Raw genomic sequence first — 21,469 nt, 5'->3', positions numbered from 1 at the left:
GTTGGAACAGATCTGTTTGGCACATTTCGCTGAATGGACCGCAAGGTTGGGGAGGCTTGCGAAAAATCCAGAGTGACGCACTTGTCACATTGACCGCACACTAACAAAACGGAGGGTCACAGATGAAATACTGATTTTAATAACTGATCCATTCCATGGATCAGTTTTTCATCTGTGCAGTGTGAACGGGGCCTAAGATCTGTTACTGATTTCACTTAACGATTGCTAGAATTCATTCCTTCTAGTCATGCCCCCCTTTAACTTGGGCATGCTCTCTTCAGCTTGGATACTCCACCCAGGGTGCAGTTTTCATGCTTGCTGAAGGTGCTTTTGTCCCTAGATAAACCACTGGAAGGCTGCATTATACATTAAAGTGGAGCAAATCTTAGAGTTTCCCCTCAGCTCTAAAAGATTAGCTACAGTATGATTACCTTTATGCTCAAACAATTTCATTACAATTGATGGAAATCTTAAAAATCTAAAGTTTACAATTTGCTTTCCATTTGCAGGGAGCACTAAAATGAGCTTCAGGGCCCTTTCATACTGAGGCGGTGCAGTGCACACCCCACCGCAGTCTAATGAAAGTCTGTGGGGGGGTTCACACTCCCCACTTTGCGGTACGCTGCAACGGAAGTGTCCTATCTAACACGCTTCTAAACTTGCGTTATCCTGTGGCTATCTGTGTTGTACCGGACATCATGTAAGTCTATGGTAACGTGCTTGTTGTTTAAAAACCTGCTGCAGATTGCAGCGTCGCACATGTGCGAAATTGTATTTTAACAATACACTTCTGCGCACATCATCAATTGCCCAACAGGAAGTGAGCATCACTTCCGGCTTGGCCGGATGCCAGATGAAGATTACCGTGTACTAACACAGTAATCCCCGAATGCCTGCTTTTGGTGGTGCGGTGTGGCCGCCATACCGACAATCTGCAGTGTGAAGCCGGCGTCTGTGTTTTCTGTATGGAGTGAGCTGCCTTGGCTTGCCACTTTGACCTGGCTAAACAACCACAGAACACATTTCTTCAGCAACTTTACGTGGATTAAATACTTTTCATTGTGTGCTGTGCAAGAGTTCAGTTCCACCTTAATTATGAAAGTTTGTTGGTACAATTTAAAGCAGAATGCCAAGCAAATGTAAAAAGAACCCACCTCCCATCAGTCTAGTCTTTTTTTTTTTTTTTTTTGTAACATGCAGAATCAGAAGAATCATGGATCCATGATTTAGCTGCCCATTTCTCTACCTGGATGAAATGTAGACACAACATTGTGCACTGCTGGAAAGAACTGCTGAGAACAGGAAGAAAGATGCCAAGTAGTCACATATCCATTGATTTGGATTACAACCATATCACACAAGACTTTATAGCTCCTGCTAGACACAGTCACCATGTTTCTAATGCTATCCAAAGCCAATTACTAAGAATGGCAAACAGCATCAACTAGTGTCTGCAGTTCTAATGTGCCATTGCTGTTAACCATTGTGTTAAACAACATCAGTAAGAGCTGTTTTCCACTATATGCAATTTTGCTGTGTTTTCCAATGCAAATCACATGCAAATCCCAAGAATATCAGCAAAATAATAAAGAAAAATCGCAGGAACCCTTTTTTACAGTGCGAAGCAATTGCAATGCAATTTTGCCTGATCGCAAAAGTACTTAAAGCGAACACGAGCTAAAGCTCGGGTTCAAAATCTATTTAGAGAGTAAGCCTCAGGATCCTAATGAGGCTTCCCTTGGTTGTCGCAAGCCCCCCGTTGCTGAAGGCGGCTCCCCTTCCCATTGGGGCTGCACAGCTCCTCTTCCTGGATCAAGTGGGTGCAATGACCACACAAGCTTGCCCACGTATGCGCAGTAGCACAGAACATGCGGCTCCGTGCTACTGTGCATGCGTGTGCGGGCTCAGTCGGCTATTATGCACACTTGATCCACTTGCGTGGACCCGATGTGATTAGTGACAGTGCATTGTAGCTAATCTTCTGGGGGGGCGCGCTCAGCAACGGAGACCACGGAGTAAAGGGGGAAGCCTCATTAGGATCCTGAGGCTTCCCTCTCTTAAGGTAAGTATCTGTTTTTGTACGCTCGGGTACAATTTAACAACAGTTTCTCATCTTTGTAGCCGCAACTGTGACATGGTCCTTTAAAAAGTCAGCAGACTTTTTTTCCCCTTTATTTTGCGTTTAATTTGGATTGTGTAGGTGTTGGGATTGATGCTTTTCTTTGCATGGAGAATTGTACGTGGAACATTTATCATTTTTGTCTAGAATGAGGAATATTAACATTCAGTAGGAAATAATAAAAAGTGCTAATCGACAAGAACATTATTTGTCATTAACATTATATTTCAAAAAAGTATCAATGTATGATAAATGCATGGAGATAATACAGTCCAGTTAATAATGCTAATTTACCTAATAACTCATCCTTATATATTACATTAAAAAATGACTTCCTCTGTGACTTGCTAATGAAACAGTTCAGAACAGAAGTCGCATATCCATGGTAGAGATGTCGCATACAGTTCACCTGCCAACAGTTCCAGGCGAACTTTGGGGGTTCTTTTGCGGAAGTTCGATTCGCCCCATAATGCACTATGAGGGTCAAATTTGACCCTCTGCATCACAGTCAGCAGGCACATTGTAGCCATTCAGGCTACACTAAGCCCTGGAGCCCCACCCCCCCTTATATAAGGCAGGCTGCGGCGGCCATTAGCCTCACTCGTGTGCCTGCTAGAGATAGACTAGGGACAGCTGCTGCAGACTTGTTCTTCTAGGGACAGATTAGTTAGATTCTTGGCTGCTTAGCTTGTTCTTGGCTGATTATTATTTTATAGCACCCCTCAACAGCTCTTTTCAGAGCTCATCCTGTACTTTTTTCTTTTTTTTTTTCTGTGTGTCAAACTGACACTTTTGTTGCATGCACAGCCTTGATAATTGATAGTGTGTGTGCCACTGCCAGCAGCCCAGCACATTCAGTGACTACCTGTGTGTGTGACAGGGAGCTGCACATTGTACTACCCAGTACTGCATATACCCAGTACCTGTTGTGTTTACTTAACCCACCTCATCACTGCATATACCTAGCTTTGTGTTGAGTGAACCCACCTCACTGCATCTAACTACCTGTTGTGTTGAGTGAACCCACCTCACTGCATCTAAGTACCTTTACTGTTCAGTAAACCCAGCTCTCTGCATCCAACTACCTGTTGTGTTCAGTGAACCCACCTCACTGCATTTAAGTACCTTTACTGTTCAGTGAACCCAGCTCACTGCATCTTACGACCTATTGTGTTCAGTGAACCCACCTCACTGCATCTAAGTACCTTAACTGTTCAGTGAACCCAGCTCACTGCATCTAACTAACTGTTGTGTTCAGTGAACCCACCTCACTGCATCTAAGTACCTTTACTGTTCAGTGAACCCACCTCACTGCATCTAACTACCTGTTGTGTTGAGTGAACCCACCTTACTGCATCTACAGTGGTGTGAAAAACTATTTGCCCCCTTCCTGATTTCTTATTCTTTTGCATGTTTGTCACACTTAAATGTTTCTGCTCATCAAAAACCGTTAACTATTAGTCAAAGATAACATAATTGAACACAAAATGCAGTTTTAAATGATGGTTTTTATTATTTAGTGAGGAAAAAAACCTCAAAACCTACATGGCCCTGTGTGAAAAAGTGATTGCCCCCCTTGTTAAAAAATAACTTAACTGTGGTTTATCACAACTGAGTTCAATTTCTGTAGTCACCCCCAGGCCTGATTACTGCCACACCTGTTTCAATCAAGAAATCACTTAAATAGGAGCTATCTGACACAGAGAAGTAGACCAAAAGCACCTCAAAAGCTAGACATCATGCCAAGATCCAAAGAAATTCAGGAACAAATGAGAACAAAAGTACTGTAATTGAGATCTATCAGTCTGGTAAAGGTTATAAAGCCATTTCTAAAGCTTTGGGACTCCAGCAAACCACAGTGAGAGCCATTATCCACAAATGGCAAAAACATGGAACAGTGATGAACCTTCCCAGGAGTGGCTGGCCGACCAAAATTACCCCAAGAGCGCAGAGAAAACTCATCCGAGAGGCCACAAAAGACCCCTGGACAACATCTAAAGAACTGCAGGCCTCACTTGCCTCAATTAAGGTCAGTGTTCACAACTCCACCATTAGAAAGAGACTGGGCAAAAACGGCCTGCATGGCAGATATCAAGGCGCAAACCACTTTTAAGCAAAAAGAACATTAAGGCTCGTCTCAATTTTGCTAAAAAAACATCTCAATGATTGCCAAGACTTGTGGGAAAATACCTTGTGGACCGCCGAGACAAAAGTTGCACTTTTTGGAAGGTGCGTGTCCTGTTAAATCTGTCGTAGAAGTAACACAGCATTTCAGCAAAAGAACATCATACCAACAGTAAAATATGGTGGTGGTAGTGTGATGGTCTGGGGTTGTTTTGCTGCTTCAGGACCTGGAAGGCTTGCTGTGATAGATGGAACCATGAATTCTACTGTCTACCAAAAAATCCTGAAGGAGAATGTCCGGCCATCTGTTCGTCAACTCAAGCTGAAGCGATCTTGGGTGCTGCAGCAGGACAATGACCCAAAAGACATCAACAAATCTACCTCTGAATGGCTGAAGAAAAACAAAATGAAGACTTTGGAGTGGCCTAGTCAAAGCCCTGACCTGAATCCTATTGAGATGTTGTGGCATGACCTTAAAAAGGCAGTTCATGCTAGAAAACCCTCAAATAAAGCTGAATTACAACAATTCTGCAAAGATGAGTGGGCCAAAATTCCTCCAGAGCGCTGTAAAAGACTTGTTGCAAGTTATCGCAAACGCTTGATTGCAGTTATTGCTGCTAAGGGTGGCCCAACCAGTTATTAGGTGCAGGGGCAATTTCTTTTTCACACAGGGCCATGTAGGTTTTGAGTTTTTTTTCTCACTAAATAGTTTTTCACACCACTGTAAGTACCTTTACTGTTCAGTGAACCCAGCTCACTGCATCTTACTACCTGTTGTGTTCAGTGAACCCACCTCACTGCATCTAAGTACCTTTACTGTTCAGTGAACCCAGCTCACTGCATCTAACTGCCTGTTGTGTTGAGTGAACCCACCTCAATGCATCTATGTACCTTTACTGTTCAGTGAACCCAGCTCACTGCATCTTACTACCTGTTGTGTTCAGTGAACCCAGCTCACTGCATCTAAGTACCTTTACTGTTCAGTGAACCCAGCTCACTGCATCTTACTACCTGTTGTGTTGAGTGAACCCACCTCACTGCATCTAAGTACCTTTACTGTTCAGTGAACCCAACTCACTGCATCTAACTACCTGTTGTGTTGAGTGAACCCACCTCACTGCATCTAAGTACCTTTACTGTTCAGTGAATCCAGCTCACTGCATCTTACTACCTGTTGTGTTCAGTGAACCCAGCTCACTGCATCTAAGTACCTTTACTGTTCAGTGAATCCAGCTCATTGCATCTAACTAACTGTTGTGTTCAGTGAACCCACCTCACTGCATCTAAGTACCTTTACTGGTTTCGTCGAACTCACCTCACTGCATCTAACTACCTGTTGTGTTGAGTGAACCCACCTCACTGCATCTAAGTACCTTTACTGTTCAGTGAACCCAGCTCACTGCATCTTACTACCTGTTGTGTTCAGTGAAACCAGCTCACTGCATCTAAGTTACTTTTTCTGTTCAGTGAACCCAGCTCACTGCATCCAACTACCTGTTGTGTTGAGTGAACCCACCTCACTGCATCTAAGTACCTTTACTGTTCAGTGAACCCAGCTCACTGCATCTAACTAACTGTTGTGTTCAGTGAACCCACTTCACTGCATCAAAGTACCTTTACTGTTCAGTGAACCCAGCTCACTGCATCTAACTACCTGTTGTGTTGAGTGAACCCAGCTCACTGCATATACCTAGCATCCCCTCGAGATGGACAAAATGGACAAATCAGGTAGAGGAAGAGGTAGAGGCAGACCCAGAGGTAGGCCACCAGGCACCGGCAGGTCTTTGCGAGGTGGTGTTGCTGTGATTTCGTGCGGACCTGTCCCAAAATACAGTGCTCAGAAGAAGGCACGTGTCAGCACTTCCCAAAATTGTGAGGACGTGGTTGAGTATTTAACACAGAACACCTCATCTCCCGCAGCCACCAGCGCTACATTGTACTACCCAGTACTGCATATACCCAGTACCTGTTGTGTTTACTTAACCCACCTCATCACTGCATATACCTAGCTTTGTGTTGAGTGAACCCAGCTCACTGCATCTAACTACCTGTTGTGTTGAGTGAACCCACCTCACTGCATCTAAGTACCTTTACTGTTCAGTAAACCCAGCTCTCTGCATCCAACTACCTGTTGTGTTCAGTGAACCCACCTAACTGCATCTAAGTACCTTTACTGTTCAGTGAACCCAGCTCACTGCATCTTACTACCTGTTGTGTTCAGTGAACCCACCTCACTGCATCTAAGTACCTTTACTGTTCAGTGAACCCAGCTCACTGCATCTAACTAACTGTTGTGTTCAGTGAACCCACCTCACTGCATCTAAGTACCTTTACTGTTCAGTGAACCCACCTCACTGCATATAACTACCTGTTGTGTTGAGTGAACCCATCTTACTGTATCTAAGTACCTTTACTGTTCAGTGAACCCAGCTCACTGCATCTTACTACCTGTTGTGTTCAGTGAACCCACCTCACTGCATCTAAGTACCTTTACTGTTCAGTCAACCCAGCTCACTGCATCTTACTACCTGTTGTGTTCAGTGAACCCAGCTCACTGCATCTAAGTACCTTTACTGTTCAGTGAACCCAGCTCACTGCATCTTACTACCTGCTGTGTTCAGTGAACCCACCTCACTGCATCTAAGTACCTTTACTGTTCAGTGAACCCAACTCACTGCATCTAACTACCTGTTGTGTTGAGTGAACCCACCTCACTGCATCTAAGTACCTTTACTGTTCAGTGAATCCAGCTCACTGCATCTTACTACCTGTTGTGTTCAGTGAACCCAGCTCACTGCATCTAAGTACCTTTACTGTTCAGTGAACCCAGCTCACTGCATCTAACTGTTGTGTTCAGTGAACCCACCTCACTGCATCTAAGTACCTTTACTGTTTTCGTCGAACTCACCTCACTGCATCTAACTACCTGTTGTGTTGAGTGAACCCACCTGACTTCATCTAAGTACCTTTACTGTTCAGTGAACCCAGCTCACTGCATCTTACTACCTGTTGTGTTCAGTGAAACCAGCTCACTGCATCTAAGTTACTTTTTCTGTTCAGTGAACCCAGCTCACTGCATCCAACTACCTGTTGTGTTGAGTGAACCCACCTCACTGCATCTAAGTACCTTTACTGTTCAGTGAACCCAGCTCACTGCATCTAACTAACTTGTGTTCAGTGAACCCACCTCACTGCATCAAAGTACCTTTACTGTTCAGTGAACCCAGCTCACTGCATCTAACTACCTGTTGTGTTGAGTGAACCCAGCTCACTGCATATACCTAGCATCCCCCCGAGATGGACAAAATGGACAAATCAGGTAGAGGAAGAGGTAGAGGCAGACCCAGAGGTAGGCCACCAGGCACCGGCAGGTCTTTGCGAGGTGGTGTTGCTGTGATTTCGTGCGGACCTGTCCCAAAATACAGTGCTCAGAAGAAGGCACGTGTCATCACTTCCCAAAATTGTGAGGACGTGGTTGAGTATTTAACACAGAACACCTCATCTCCCGCAGCCACCAGCGCTACAACAAGCACCACATGCGCTGCATTTCACACTTCGCAGGAGTTATTTGGTGGTGGTGGTGAAATCACTGATTCCCAGCCACTACTGCAACAACAAGAAGAAGGCGCAGGTAATCCACCTCATACGTCTGAGTTAGGTGGCGATAGTATGGACGTAACGTGTGAGGAGGGGGATGATGAACCACCTGAAGTTGGTGCAGTTGAGGAGGTGTCTGAGGAAAGCGAAGCTGGGCAGGAGGATTATGATGACGATTATACGGATGCCACGTATGTTCCCGGTAGAGGAGATGACCAGGGGGACAGTTCAGAGGGGGAGTCAGAGAGAAGTAGGAGGAGACGAATCCATGATAGAAGCAGAGGGAGCTCGTCCTCAGAGACAGCTGGGGGCAGTGTCCGGCGCCATGTATCGCCAGCTATGGACAGCCAGCCAACATGCCCTTCAACGTCAGCTGCTGATGCCACCGTAGCGCCATCACCCCAGGGGGGCTCAGCGCGGTTTGGAAATTTTTTAACATGTGTGTCTCAGATCGCAGCAAAGCCATCTGTTGTCTCTGCCAGCAAAAATTGAGCCGTGGAAAGGCCGACTCTCACGTAGGGACAAGTAACTTACGAAGGCACCTGGAGAGAAGGCACAAACAGCTATGGCAAGAACACCTGAGGAAAAGCAGCACACAAAAGACAAGCCACCCTCCTTCTCCTCTTCCTACTTCAGGTGCATCGTCTTCATCCGCTTTCTCCCTTGCACATTCACAGCCACCCTCCTCCACACCGCCTCTTCCCTTCAGCGGTTCCTTCTCCTCTGCCCACAGCAGTACCCAGCTGTCCGTGAAGGAAGTATTTGAACATAAGAAGCAAATGTCTGCCATTCACCCTCTTGCCTGGCGTCTGACAGCTGGCTCGCCAGCTATTACCATACAAGCTGGTGGAGTCGGAGGCTTTCCGTAAGTTTGTGGCCATTGGTACACCGCAGTGGAAGATACCAGGCCGCAATTATTTTTCACAAAAGGCCATACCCAAACTGTACCGTGCAGTTGAGAGGCAAGTGGTGTCATCTATTGCGAAGAGCGTTGGGTCAAGGGTCCACCTGACCACGGATGCCTGGTCTGCCAAGCACGGGCAGGGCCACTACATTACATACACAGCCCATTGGGTCAACCTGGTGACCGATGGCAGCAAGCAGGGAGTACGTGGCTGCGCAGCGGACCGACTTGTCACACCTCCACGGCTTGCAGGCAGGCCTCCAGCCACCTCCTCTCCACCTGCTACCACCTCTTCGCTGTCATCAGCTTCCTCCTTCTCCTTGGCTGGTGCCGCGATCTCCTCTCCAGCTTCACAGCCCCAGCACCCCAGGGCCTATGCTGCATGCCAGGTACGACGGTGTCACGCAGTATTAGACATGTCTTGCCTGAAAGCGGAGAGTCACACTGGAGCAGCTCTCCTGGCTGCTCTTAACAAACAGGTGGAGCAATGGCTGACCCCGCACAAGCTTGAGATCGGCAACGTGGTGTGTGACAACGGCAGCAATCTCATTTCTGTGTTGAATTTGGGAAAGCTGACACACATACCCTGCATCGCACATGTGCTGAATCTGGTCATGCAAAGATTAGTGTCCAAGTACCCAGGCTTAGAGGACGTCCTGAAGCAGGCCAGGAAGTTGTGTGGGCATTTCAGGCGCTCTTACAAGGCCATGGCACGCTTTGTGGACATTCAGCGTAGAAACAACTTGCCGGTGAGATGCCTGATTTGCTATAGCCCGACTCGCTGGAATTCCACCCTGCTGATGTTCTCTCGCCTGCTAGACCAGGAGAAAGCCGTCACCCAGTACCTGTATCATTACAGTACAAGGACAATCTGGGAGGATGGGGATGTTGTGGCCCAATAACTGGACACTGATGCGAAATGCATGCAGGGTCATGGAGCCCTTTGAGGAGGTGACTAAACTGGTGAGTCGCTCTGAGGGCACCATCAGCGACTTGATCCCCTACGCCTACTTCCTGGAGCGTGCCGTGCGTAGAGTGGTGGATACAGCTGTGGAGGAGCGTGAACGAGAACAGTTACAGCAGCAGGAGTCGTGGGAGCGATTTACATCCGACCCCGATGTTTCCACAACACCTGCGGCAGTACAGAGGGGGGAGGAGGAGGAGGAGGAAGAAGAGGAGTCGTGTGGGGAAGGAGAGGAGTCAGACTCTGATGATGGTGATGAGGAAGGTGTTTCTGTGGAGGAGGTAGAGGCGGCAGAAGAAGAACAACCGTGGCAGCCGTCACAGGGGGCTTCTGCTGCTCCACGTTCCCGTGGTATTGTTCATGGCTGGGGGGAGGAAGAGGAGTTGCATCCCGTCACTGAGGAAGAGCAAGAGGAGATGGAGAGTACGTCTGCATCCAGCTTTGTGCAGATGTCCTCTTTCATGTTGTCCAGCCTGTTGAGGGACCCCCGTATCAATAAACTCAAGGCGAATGACCTGTACTGGGTGGCCACGCTACTAGACCCTCGGTACAGGCACAAAGTGGCGGACCTGTTACCAACTCAACACATAGCGGAAAGGATGCAGCACTTGCAGAACAAGCTGTCGATGATGCTTTACAATGCGTTTAAGGGTGATGTGGCTGCACAACGCAATCAAGGTACCATTGGCAGTAACCCTCCTCCTCCCAAGTCCACGCAGGCAAGGACAGGACGCTCCAGCGATCTCAGGGTGATGTTGGACATGCGGACATTCTTTAGTCCAACTCCTCGCCATAGTCCTTCCGGATCCACCCTCCACCAGGTAGCCGACTACCTGGCCTTGAGTGTGGATGTAGACACTGCGAAAAGCGACGATGAACCCTTGGACTACTGATTGCGCAGGCTTGACCTGTGGCCAGAGCTGTCCCAATTTGCCATACAACTTCTCTCTTGCCCTGCCGCAAGCGTCCTGTCAGAAAGGACCTTCAGTGCAGCTGGAGGCATAGTTACTGAGAAGAGAAGTCGCCTAAGTCACGACAGTGTTCAGTACCTGACCTTTATCAAAATGAATGAGGAATGGATCACGGAGGGCTACTGCATGACCGAAGACTAAGTCAGTCCCCACACACAGCATCTCTGCCTGCAGGCCGCTTGCCTTCTCCGCCGCCACCACCAACAGGGTCCAGGACTCTAGGCGGATTCCTGAATTTTTAAGGCCGCTGCTAGCAGCGGCCGCTACACTAATTTTTCTGCTGCGTGTACATGCCTGCCTAATTTTTCTGGCTGCACTGCGGGCGGCTGCAACAAAAAAACAAAAGGCATGTACATGTGCCCATCCCCCTTCATGATCATTACCTTGCCGCGGTAAAGGGGCTTGCATATCACAATGAAACAATGACCGCCGGCTATTTGAGTGTCTCGGGTGGGGGTGGCACACAAAAGATAATAAGGTCGTTGCTTCATTGTGGTCAGACCAAATTTGATCAGCTGGACAGTCACTGTTGTTCTATCATTGAGCTACCACAGCCCGGCGACCATATGGGCTTGAAAAATGCCACGGCCTACACTCTGGCCACGGTGCGCACCAGTCCAGCGCAGCCGTCACTACGCAAACAGCTGTTTGCAGTGCGTTACACAGTGAGTTTGGTGTGTTAGTGTGAAGCAGAACTCTAATTACACTCCCTGATTGATGTATACCCATGCAAGATGTTTTAAAGCACTTTAGGCCTGCAATTTAGCATTCAATGTGATGTCTGCCCTTAAAACGCTGCTTTACGTCAAATCCAGATTTTTCCCCGGGACTTTGGGCATGTATCCCACTCCGCCATGCCCCCCTCCAGGTGTTAGACCCCTTGAAACATCTTTTCCATCACTTTTGTGGCCAGCATAATTTTTTCTATTTTTCAAAGTTCGCATCCCCATTGAAGTCTATTGCGGTTCGCGAACTTTTACGCGAACCGAACCTTCCGCGAAGGTTCGCGAACCGAAAATCTGAGGTTCGTGACATCTCTAATCCATGGATGATCTGACCTTCCTCTAGCCAAATCCCTTGTGGATTGTGTCCAGAATAAATGCATTTGCTGTCATGCTGCATCTGAAAGCAGTTATTAAATCTGAGTGACTGAGTTTGCACTGTCAGGTGTTGCATTCCCAAATATGTGTCTACCTTTTAAGGTGAAATTCCATTCTTGCTTATAAACACAGAGTCCCTTCTGTTCAACTGTATACATTGCAGATATTAATGGCAAACCTTATTTTTAAAGTGAACAATGAAGTCTGTATTCCACATATACACAGTAGTTGCTGAACAATTTTACTGCTATGTGCTCTATGGGTGTTTAGCCAGATCAAAGTGTCTAATTAGTTATTATTGGTAGCTGTGAATAGACTGCTGGAGCTTTGCCAAGCCAGCTCTCTCCATACAGTAAACCCTAAGGCTTAACCCTTTCAGTGATCCCTGCAAATATAAACCAAGTTAATACTCAAGGGGTTTTTAGGATTTCCATAAATTGTAATAAAGAATGTTTGTTTTCCATAAAGGTTATCATGTTGTGGCTTTTCATTTAGAGCAGAAAATAAGTTCTGAGTTTAGTTTCACTTTATGCAATTAAGTGGTGCATGTAAAGCACATACACTGTATGTAACAGAGCTCCTAACAGAGGCTGTGATATGGTAGTGTCTAAATTTGTTGACAGTCAGTGGATTAGTCCAAGTGTAGAAGATGAGTAACCAGCTCCTACTCTGAGCCTGTATAGCTAAATGATCTAATAGCAGCAATATGGATGGTTTTTAGGCCATCCATATTGCAAACAAAGTACAGATTCCAAATTAACAGAAGTGTAATTAGCTGATGCTAAATTAAAACACAAAAGACCCTTTAATAACTTTAAACTACAGAAGTTGTGGGAGTGATCAGGTGATAGCTTTTATTATTATTATTATTATTTTTATGCATCATGTTGTGCTCAGCTTTGTGCTGAGGAAGGACCTCTGCTGGCAGCTCTATACTTTATACACACATCACTGGGTCATGTGATTGACTTTTCTAAATTTGCAACGTGCAACTTGTTTACAAAAGTTTACAACGTGTTATGCATGCAACATTAACATTGAGTATGACATAGTCCCCTATTCATCTTTACAAGCATTGAAATATCTGAGAAGGCAAACTAAGGCCCGGTTCACATTAGTGTTCCCTGTCCGGATTTTCCTGATCTGATCTGGACCGTATACTGTACAAACAGAATGTACGTTCCGCATAGCAATGCAAAGTCTATGCGGACGTTCACACGTGTCCGTTCCGTACAGTACGGAGCCGGACCGGATCCGGACTCCGGACACTTTTCCAACATGCGCTATTTTTTGGGTCCGGATCTCCGGCCCACGCACCCGGACCGGAGCCGGACCTGAGCCTGACAGCACCATCCGGAACACAGAAACCAATGGGGAACAGAAGGCACAGAACACACTGCCTACAAAAACCTGACGTTCTACGTCACTTCCTATGCGTATCCAAGCGGCCATTTCGGATGGGGACACATGGGCCAAGCACGTCTGGAGTGGAGCAGCAGTGACAGACGTGCTGGAGCTGTTTGGCAGAATGTCAGAGATGGAGGTGAGGCCTACAGCGGAGGAACCTGATTCTACAGGTGCACCAGGTGCACCTTCTGCTGATCCCAACATTTTTTTATTTAAATTTCACTATTTTTTGCCCACGGATCCGGATGGCAGCCTGATGCATGCCTGATACAAACGGATCGGATCCGGATCGGAACCGTACGGTTCTGATCAGGATCAGGTCCTGATCCGATCAGGATCCGATCAGGATCCGGTCCGTTCACTTGCCAAAACGCAAGTGTGAATGGGGCCTAAGGCTTTAATGCCTGGTACACACCATGCAATATCCCAACGGATTGATGGGTCAAATCGATAATTTCCAACAGGTCCGATCTGATATCCAATCGTTTTTCTGAACAATTTTGTACAGAAGTGATTGAAAAATCAATTAGAAAAATGATAAAAAATCAGATCCAACCTGTCAGAAATGATCAATTCAACCCGTCGATTTGATGGTAAATTGCATGGTGTGTACCAGGCATAAGTCAGATCCTTTCTCTGTCAGCTTCTGTGAATTGTTCTGCTGTGCTCATTACATTTTATTTATTTAAAATAATGGAGGCCTTGGCAAGGGTTAGCAACTGCTGGGCTATAGCAAACTTGTGCTATAGCAAACTTGTAGCCTTATAATAAATGTTTAACTACTGAATGAAGGAAGTGTCAGCCAATAGCCAACTCCTGCCAGCACTGAGGTGGAAAAACTGTACGCCATCTCTGCTATCTGCTCTCAATTGCGAATGATGAGTGCTGATCATCCTCATCTCTACTTTGTACAGGCACAATTATTTGCATCTCATTGACCATCTTTACTAGGGAGGTCTGAAATTTTAATCTATATCCATAGCCCTGCCCTATAAAGCAGGACCCACTCTATAGACTTTCGGGGATCTATGGGCTAAACCTGCAAAAGGATTCCCCTCTACGGCACAGTGAAAAATTGGCAGCTGCTCCACTAGTTATGATGTCATCGCTATATCAGACACAGGTCTGAAGTGGTCAGACACTTTACCAAGCCATTTGTTTTATTAGATTCAGTAGAAACTAATTGCAGGGCCAGTTCTAGACTTTCTGCTGTCCGCAGCAAACTTATGTGACGCCGGCCCGCCCCCAAAAATGCATATATATATATATATATATATATATATATATATATATATATATACGCACATACACACATACCCCCCATCATATACACCTTGCTTTGGCACGCAACCAATCAGGCTGGGGTGCTGGTACCAGACCGGCAAATCTCAGCCACCCGCTGCTCCATTTGCTAAATGGTGCCGATGGTCTCGTGGACGGGACATTGGGCCAATCACTGCACTCAATCAGTAGCAGTGATGTCATTGCTACAGTTAGCTTCCCTTTTAAGACTGGAGTACTGCAATCTAGCAATCTCAGAACAGGCTAGTAATGGCCACTTCCACAGTTTGTCATACCATTCCTTTACATATTCTCAGAGTCTTGAACTTCTCAAATCAGATAGATAGATAGATAGATAGATAGATAGATAGATAGATAGATAGATAGATAGATAGTGTCTCCACCGGACTACCCTGTAGATTGTAAGTTTGCAAGGGCAGGGACCTCCTCCTAGTGTTTCTTATTCTGATGTAATTTATCATATGAACATGTACCAGTACTGGTGATATATCAAGCCACACATTAACAGTGTATGTACTTGTATTGCTGTATGTCCTAATTGTACTGTGTTTTGAACTTCTCATGTATATATGCTCCCCACTATTTGTTTTGTACTATGTAGAGGGCTACGGAAGTTGTTGTCCCTACAGTATATAAATAATAACAATCAATAGATAAAGTATTAAAATAACACAGGTGAAAGAAAATTCCAATTACTACTGACCTGGCACCTTAAACCTTGCATGGGCATTGTATGACCTCGCTGTGGCAGATCTGGCCCCCATGTGTTCTGGTAAGATCATCTTTCTTGCAGCGTCCATGCTCTGGGGGCAGCTGTACCTAGCTGGAAGTCGGCTCTGTCCCTCGATGATGAGTGGTGTCCCTCCTGCATTTCCTCGGGAAAGGATGATCCTGGGTAATGGTGAGTTTGTTTCAGCCATGTTTGAAAGTCAGCTAGTGAGAACTAAAGCTGCGTTGCTGGAAGTTTTGCAGGGTAGGCTGGGGCACTATTGTGTCCAAGAGAGAACTGAAAGGCATAATTAAGCATCGCTATGTGGTTGTACTGTGTGTTGTTGTGGTAACAGGGGAACATTGTTTGGCTAAGAACTAAACCCTAAATTATGGTTAATAATATGTGCACTAATTGGTCCGTAACAATTGTTACATGCAGCCAGGGAAACACTTGCAGCAGAATGATCAGGAAATGACACAGTTGTTAGTGGATGCAATTGTAAACAGTGAATTGCAGGTGTATCTTACACATTGGACTTTATGTCCAAAATAAACAAAGAGAATTAAGGTCATATTGATTGGTTTTTGGCTTTTTTTTGGCTTTTTATTGAATGAAAACTGATCAGACGAGCCCAGTCTTAATGGCATGAGAGCAGGGGAGAGAGGTCAGGAGTGTGATGCAATTAAAGCAAACCAGTGAGGAATAAAAGTACAAAATTTACATACTTACCTACAAAGCATTTATTTTTGACGCCTGTCATTTTTCGGGTCCCCCATAGACTGCAATACTAATTTGTATTGTATAATGTACAGCCAGCTTTGCCTGGGGTGCAGCAAAAGGTCCACAAGTACTTGTTATGCACTGTAAAAATTATACTCCTATGGCCAGTGGTAATGTAACAGCAGATTTTAAACTTTCCCCTGAACCTTATTAGGAATGATAGACGCAGCCAAAACCCACTCTCCCAGGACAGCTACTGTGTAAGAGAGGTATAAGCAAAGACAAAAAAATATTTGTTAATGATCATTACTATTCAAAGCACATATAGATGTGATCATTACCACAACAGCAATAAACAGTTAATTTAATCACTGGAGGAGAGCCCTATGTAGGCCCTTCAGGTCCAGGGGATCTCTTCATGCCTCATACTTTGACACTGCTGAGGACTACTTCGGCTACATCTTTCTATGTCCTGGACCCAGTGGTGTAGCTAAGGAGCTTAGGGCCCTAGTGCAAGTGTTACATCGCCCCCCCCCCCCCCCCCCCCAAGCATTCTAGATATAATAATTCATGTTACCGCTTCAAGTAGTCCTTGCTACCATATACATGAATCAATTGTCCATAACCTATCCGGTGCGGTTTCATATATTTCTTCAAGCTCGATCGTGGGCGTTCAATAATGCTTAGGCTTCTGTGCATATACACCTCCACCACACCCTTAAGACTGGGCACTCACCCTTATCCACAGACCCTCTGCCAGATGGGTCAATTGCGCCTTGGGATACTCTTAGGCGATCCCCAGCCTTTACAATCCACACTTGAATGGTAAAGCAATTTCTTCATAAAGCATGCACCTCAAAGTAAAGCACAAAGCCTCTCATAGCGTAAAACCGTTCAGTTAGTTTAATAAAAGTTAAAATTGCACACTCACATGTCCATACGATAAAATAGCGCACAGAGTTTTTTGGATGGGCTCTCCCCCATATGGTGGCCGTCAGGCAGGGCTAGAAGTGAAACCGGACCTCAGAACGTCTCATCCCCCTCGCCGCTGATCCACCACGCCAATTCACTTCCTCTCAGGTGTCCCCGCCCTACTAATTTCGTCGATAACGACTCATCAGGAAAGCGAGAGAGAGGGGGAGCCCCAAGGTGAGGGAAGGGGGAGGGGAGACATTCCTCCTTCCCCACCGCTGCACCCATCGCAAATCAGCAATATAGCGCCATTAACTCCAACAAATGCAGTCAGGGGCTGTGTGCCACACCTTCTAAGTGTTGCTGCTTGAGATAGTGGTCCAGGTAGTGGAGGACATTCGTCCTTTGATTGCACGGGAGCGCTCTGCGCTGGCGCACTATGCAGTTCTGATGTAGTGCACCTGAGCATAGTACTCTTCCCCGTGGGCCCACAATCAAAGGACGGACATCGCCGGGCAGTACCTGCGCAGTCTTCGCTGACCCTCCTGACCAGCAAGTTGCTTCGGAGGGTCGGTGCATCATTACGAACTGTGACGAAGGAAAATGGGGGGGGGGGGGGGCGTTTTTAAATTTGCATGAAGACTAAGGTAGCCTTTACCAAACTGTTATGCTCCTCTACTTACGCCTCTCATACTGTGGATGTCCTTGGCAGGTTAACTTATTATTATTACTATTATTATTTAGTATTTATATATCTCCAACATCTTCCGCAGCGCTATACAGAGTCATATATCTATGTATATATTGAGTATCGTAGTAGAGCAAATTTAGCGGGAAGCCAATTAATTTAACTGTATGTTTTTGGGATGTGGGAGGAAACCGGAGTGCCTGGAGGAAACCCACACAGACACGGGGAGAATATACAATCTTCATGCAGACAGTGCCCTGGCAGGGACTCGGACTAGGAGTCCAGTGCTGCAAGGTGAGTGTGCTAACCACTATGCCACCGTACTGCCCTAGTTACGCCACATGAATTATTATATCTAGAATGCTTGGGGGGGGGGGCGATGTAAAACGTCCCCCCTTCCCCACCGCTGTGCCCATCGCTCCCTCTTCTCTCTCCGCTTCTCTCTCCGCTGCCACCCCACCTGTTTGAGGGGGCAGAGTAATTATTTAAGGGGGCGATGCCCCCTCTTGCCCCATGCTAGAGGCGGCCCTGCTAACTGTTACAGAAGACTAGCATGATATGTGCTCATTGACCAAGCAGCACCTGAATTCTCAACAAATATGAAGGCACAGCATGTGCAAATTGTATATGTGAATATCCAGGGCCAAACCCAACCCACTACACTGCCTCTTCCTGCCACTAAGAGAAAAAGATTACTTTGTAACCAATTAATATCTCCTGCTTATATAAACAGGTCTTTTCTCCTCATTCATGGAATTCCTGACACTGATAGGTCCTTAATAACTATAATGTATTTCTTAATGTATTTTTACCTTAATTTTACTTTTTGTCCACTAGATGTCCCCACACTTTATCCTGTATACATAGAACAGTACACAGTAAGGCCCCATTCACACCTAAAAACGCAAACAAAAGCGTTTTGCGTTATTGTGTGCTGTTCCCCCATCCCCCGGAGCTCCACTACGCACTGCGTTTCTAAGTGGTTTTGTAATTCACTGTTTGTACTCTTTGACCCGGAAAAGAATAAATACAATATATTTATTGTTAAAAACGCGAACACAATTGCTGCACAAAGCGATTTTGTGAGCGTTTTTCCTAAACCTTCCATTGTAGCAAAAACGCCTCAAAAATGGTTCAGGCACCGCTGTGCTAAGCGGATCGGAAACTAACTGCTCAGCTGTGAACTCTGCCATAGGGAATAATTGCACAAGCGTTTTGTGGGCGATTTTAAAAATTGCCTGCACTTGAAAGAAGACAGAAAATGCCCCTAGTGTGAACGGGCCCTAAGTGAGTGTGTGTGTTTTAACTTTCATTTTACCCTCTTGAGCCCCAGAGGTTTATATCCCCCTAGTGATCAGGCCATACCATATCCCCCTAGTCACCATTTTGTACAATTCAGCACTTCACAACTTTAATGGTTTATTGCTCGGTCATACAACTTAGCACCCAAATGAATTTTACCTCATTTTTTTCCCACAAATAGAGCTTTCTTTAGGTGCTATTTGATTGCTGCTGCAATTTATAGTTTAGTTTTTTTAAATTAATAAAAAAATAAAATAAAACATATAGATAAGTTAATTGGCTTCCCCCTAAATTGGCCCCAGACTAAAGGTGGCCACACACGATACAATAAAATGATCCGATTTTACAGTAATTCGCTAAAAACGATTGTATCTCTCGAAAAAATCAAAAGCTTTCTTTTCATTCAACTGAAAAATCAGATCGGATTTCCCGTTTTTTTTCGATTTAAATCAATGCGGAATGCCAGATATTTCTCTTCAATTTCTACTAAAGATTGTATGGTGTGTGTTGGATTGTTAATTTATTAATATACACACCCTAGCAATTTTCTCTGAGTTTCCAATCATTATTATCATAATTGATGAAAAAATTGAACATAGGTGTGTGGTACATTGGTCATATTTTTGAAATGTTACAATCAGTCAGAAAAATTGATTGCAATTCTTAAATTGAACAGATATTTTAAAAATGGTATGGTTTGTGGCCACCTTAACCACTTGCCGACCGCGCACTCATAACCAGGGCCGGGCCGAGGCAAAGGCTGGAGAGGCTCCAGCCTCAGGGCGCAGTGTAGGAAGGGGCGCACAATTCATTCAGCTGTCATTCCTAATTGTGTATGAAGCAGAAAGAAATAAGAAAAGGGGATACATAGCAGTGACTGCAAGCCAGATAACTAGATATTAAGGTGTTAGGAAGATTGTGGGCCCTGTGGCCCCTCTTATTCTAATAGCAATCAGTGTGACGGCTGGGGTGGGAGGGATGGAGGGGCGCACTTTGGTGTCTCAGCCTTGGGTGCTGGAGGACCTTGTCCCTGCTCTGCTCATAACGCGCGTCGGCAAAGTGGTAGCTGCAGGACCAGCGACGCAGTATTGCGTCGCCAGCTGCAGGCTAATTAATCAGGAAGCAGCCGCTCGCGCGAGCGGCTGCTTCCTGTCAATTCACGGCGGGGGGCTCCGTGAATAGCCTGCGGGCCGCCGATGGCGGCTCGCAGGCTAAATGTAAACACAAGCGGAAATAATCCGCTTTGTTTACATTGTACGGCGCTGCTGCGCAGCAGCGCCGTAAGGCAGATCGGCGATCCCCGGCCAATCAGCGGCCGGGGATCGCCGCCATGTGACAGGGGACGTCCTGTCACTGGCTGCACAGGACGGATAGCGTCCTGTGCAGCCCCGATCACCGGGGATGACAGGTAGGAGAGGGAGGGGGGGAATTTCGCCACGGAGGGGGGCTTTGAGGTGCCCCCCCCGCAACATGCCAGCCAAGAGGAGCGATCAGACCCCCCCTGCACACCATCCCCATAGGGGGGAAAAAAGGGGGGCGATCTGATCGCTCTGCGTGCTGCCTGATCTGTGCTGGGGGCTGCAGAGCCCACCCAGCACAGATCACAGAATACTGCGCTGGTCCTTAAGGGGGGGTAAAGGGTGGGTCCTCAAGTAGTTAAGATGCATACACTACACTATTCATACATACATAGACATACGATTATGGTAAGGATTAGATTGTGAGCCCAGTGCAAGCAGTGATGTGAGAGCATGCTCGTGCGAGTTCCCGTCAAAACTTGTTCCTTGCATGATGACGCATACATGCGTTGCGGAGGAACAAGACAGCCGCTGTCCCGCCGCCATTCTGCGTTAGGCGGTCGGTAAGTGGTTAATGAATTATCGCAAGCTTCTCTCTGAAGCCAGTGATCATTTATTCACAGGCTTTTTGATTGGCTTTGGGGACATATGATCCCATTCACAGTTAAGTGCTCGGCAGAACGATGCTGTAACTTTAAAAAAAAAGATACCTCAGTAGAGCGAAGCCTCCGGGTGGTCCAGGGGCTTTCCTGGTCTTTCTTTCCCCCTCCATTCTGGTGAAACCCTCTAAACAATGTTCGACTTTAATGTCAAAGACTTACAGCCGCCGTCCCCTCCTTGTATGTGCATGGCTGCACTCAGTGGCGGCGCTACACTGGGGCTTGCCGGGGCTGAAGCCCCAGCTGACAAACTGTAAGCCCCTATGAAAGCCCCCCCAGTCACTGCTGCCCCTGCCGCTTTGCTTGGCTCGCCTGTGGCCTCAACCCCTGCAGAGTGCTCGGGTTGGGCTGCCGCCTGCCCCCCATGTTCCCCTCCCTCTCATCAGACCTGCAGATCAGCGCGGCGAGCGGAACAAGCAGAACTACAGACAGCGTGGGACCCGACTACGTCATAATGCGGAAGTGACGTCACTCGTCACCTCCTGCATATGAACTGACTCGCGCGGCTGCTCACTGTGTGCCGCTCTGTCAGCCGGATCCCACGCTGATCTGAGGTCTCTGTCCCTGCTCGCCGCGCTGATCTGCAGGTCTGATGGGAGGAGGAGGGGGAAGAGAAACACTACCTTCCTAGATAACCACTTACTGCTACCTACATAACCACTTACTGCTACCTACCTATCCTCTCTACCT

This window comes from Hyperolius riggenbachi, chromosome 3, assembly GCF_040937935.1.
Source record: "Hyperolius riggenbachi isolate aHypRig1 chromosome 3, aHypRig1.pri, whole genome shotgun sequence".
Classification (NCBI taxonomy): Eukaryota; Metazoa; Chordata; class Amphibia; order Anura; family Hyperoliidae; genus Hyperolius; species Hyperolius riggenbachi.
Note: the sequence above shows the minus strand (reverse complement) of the source record.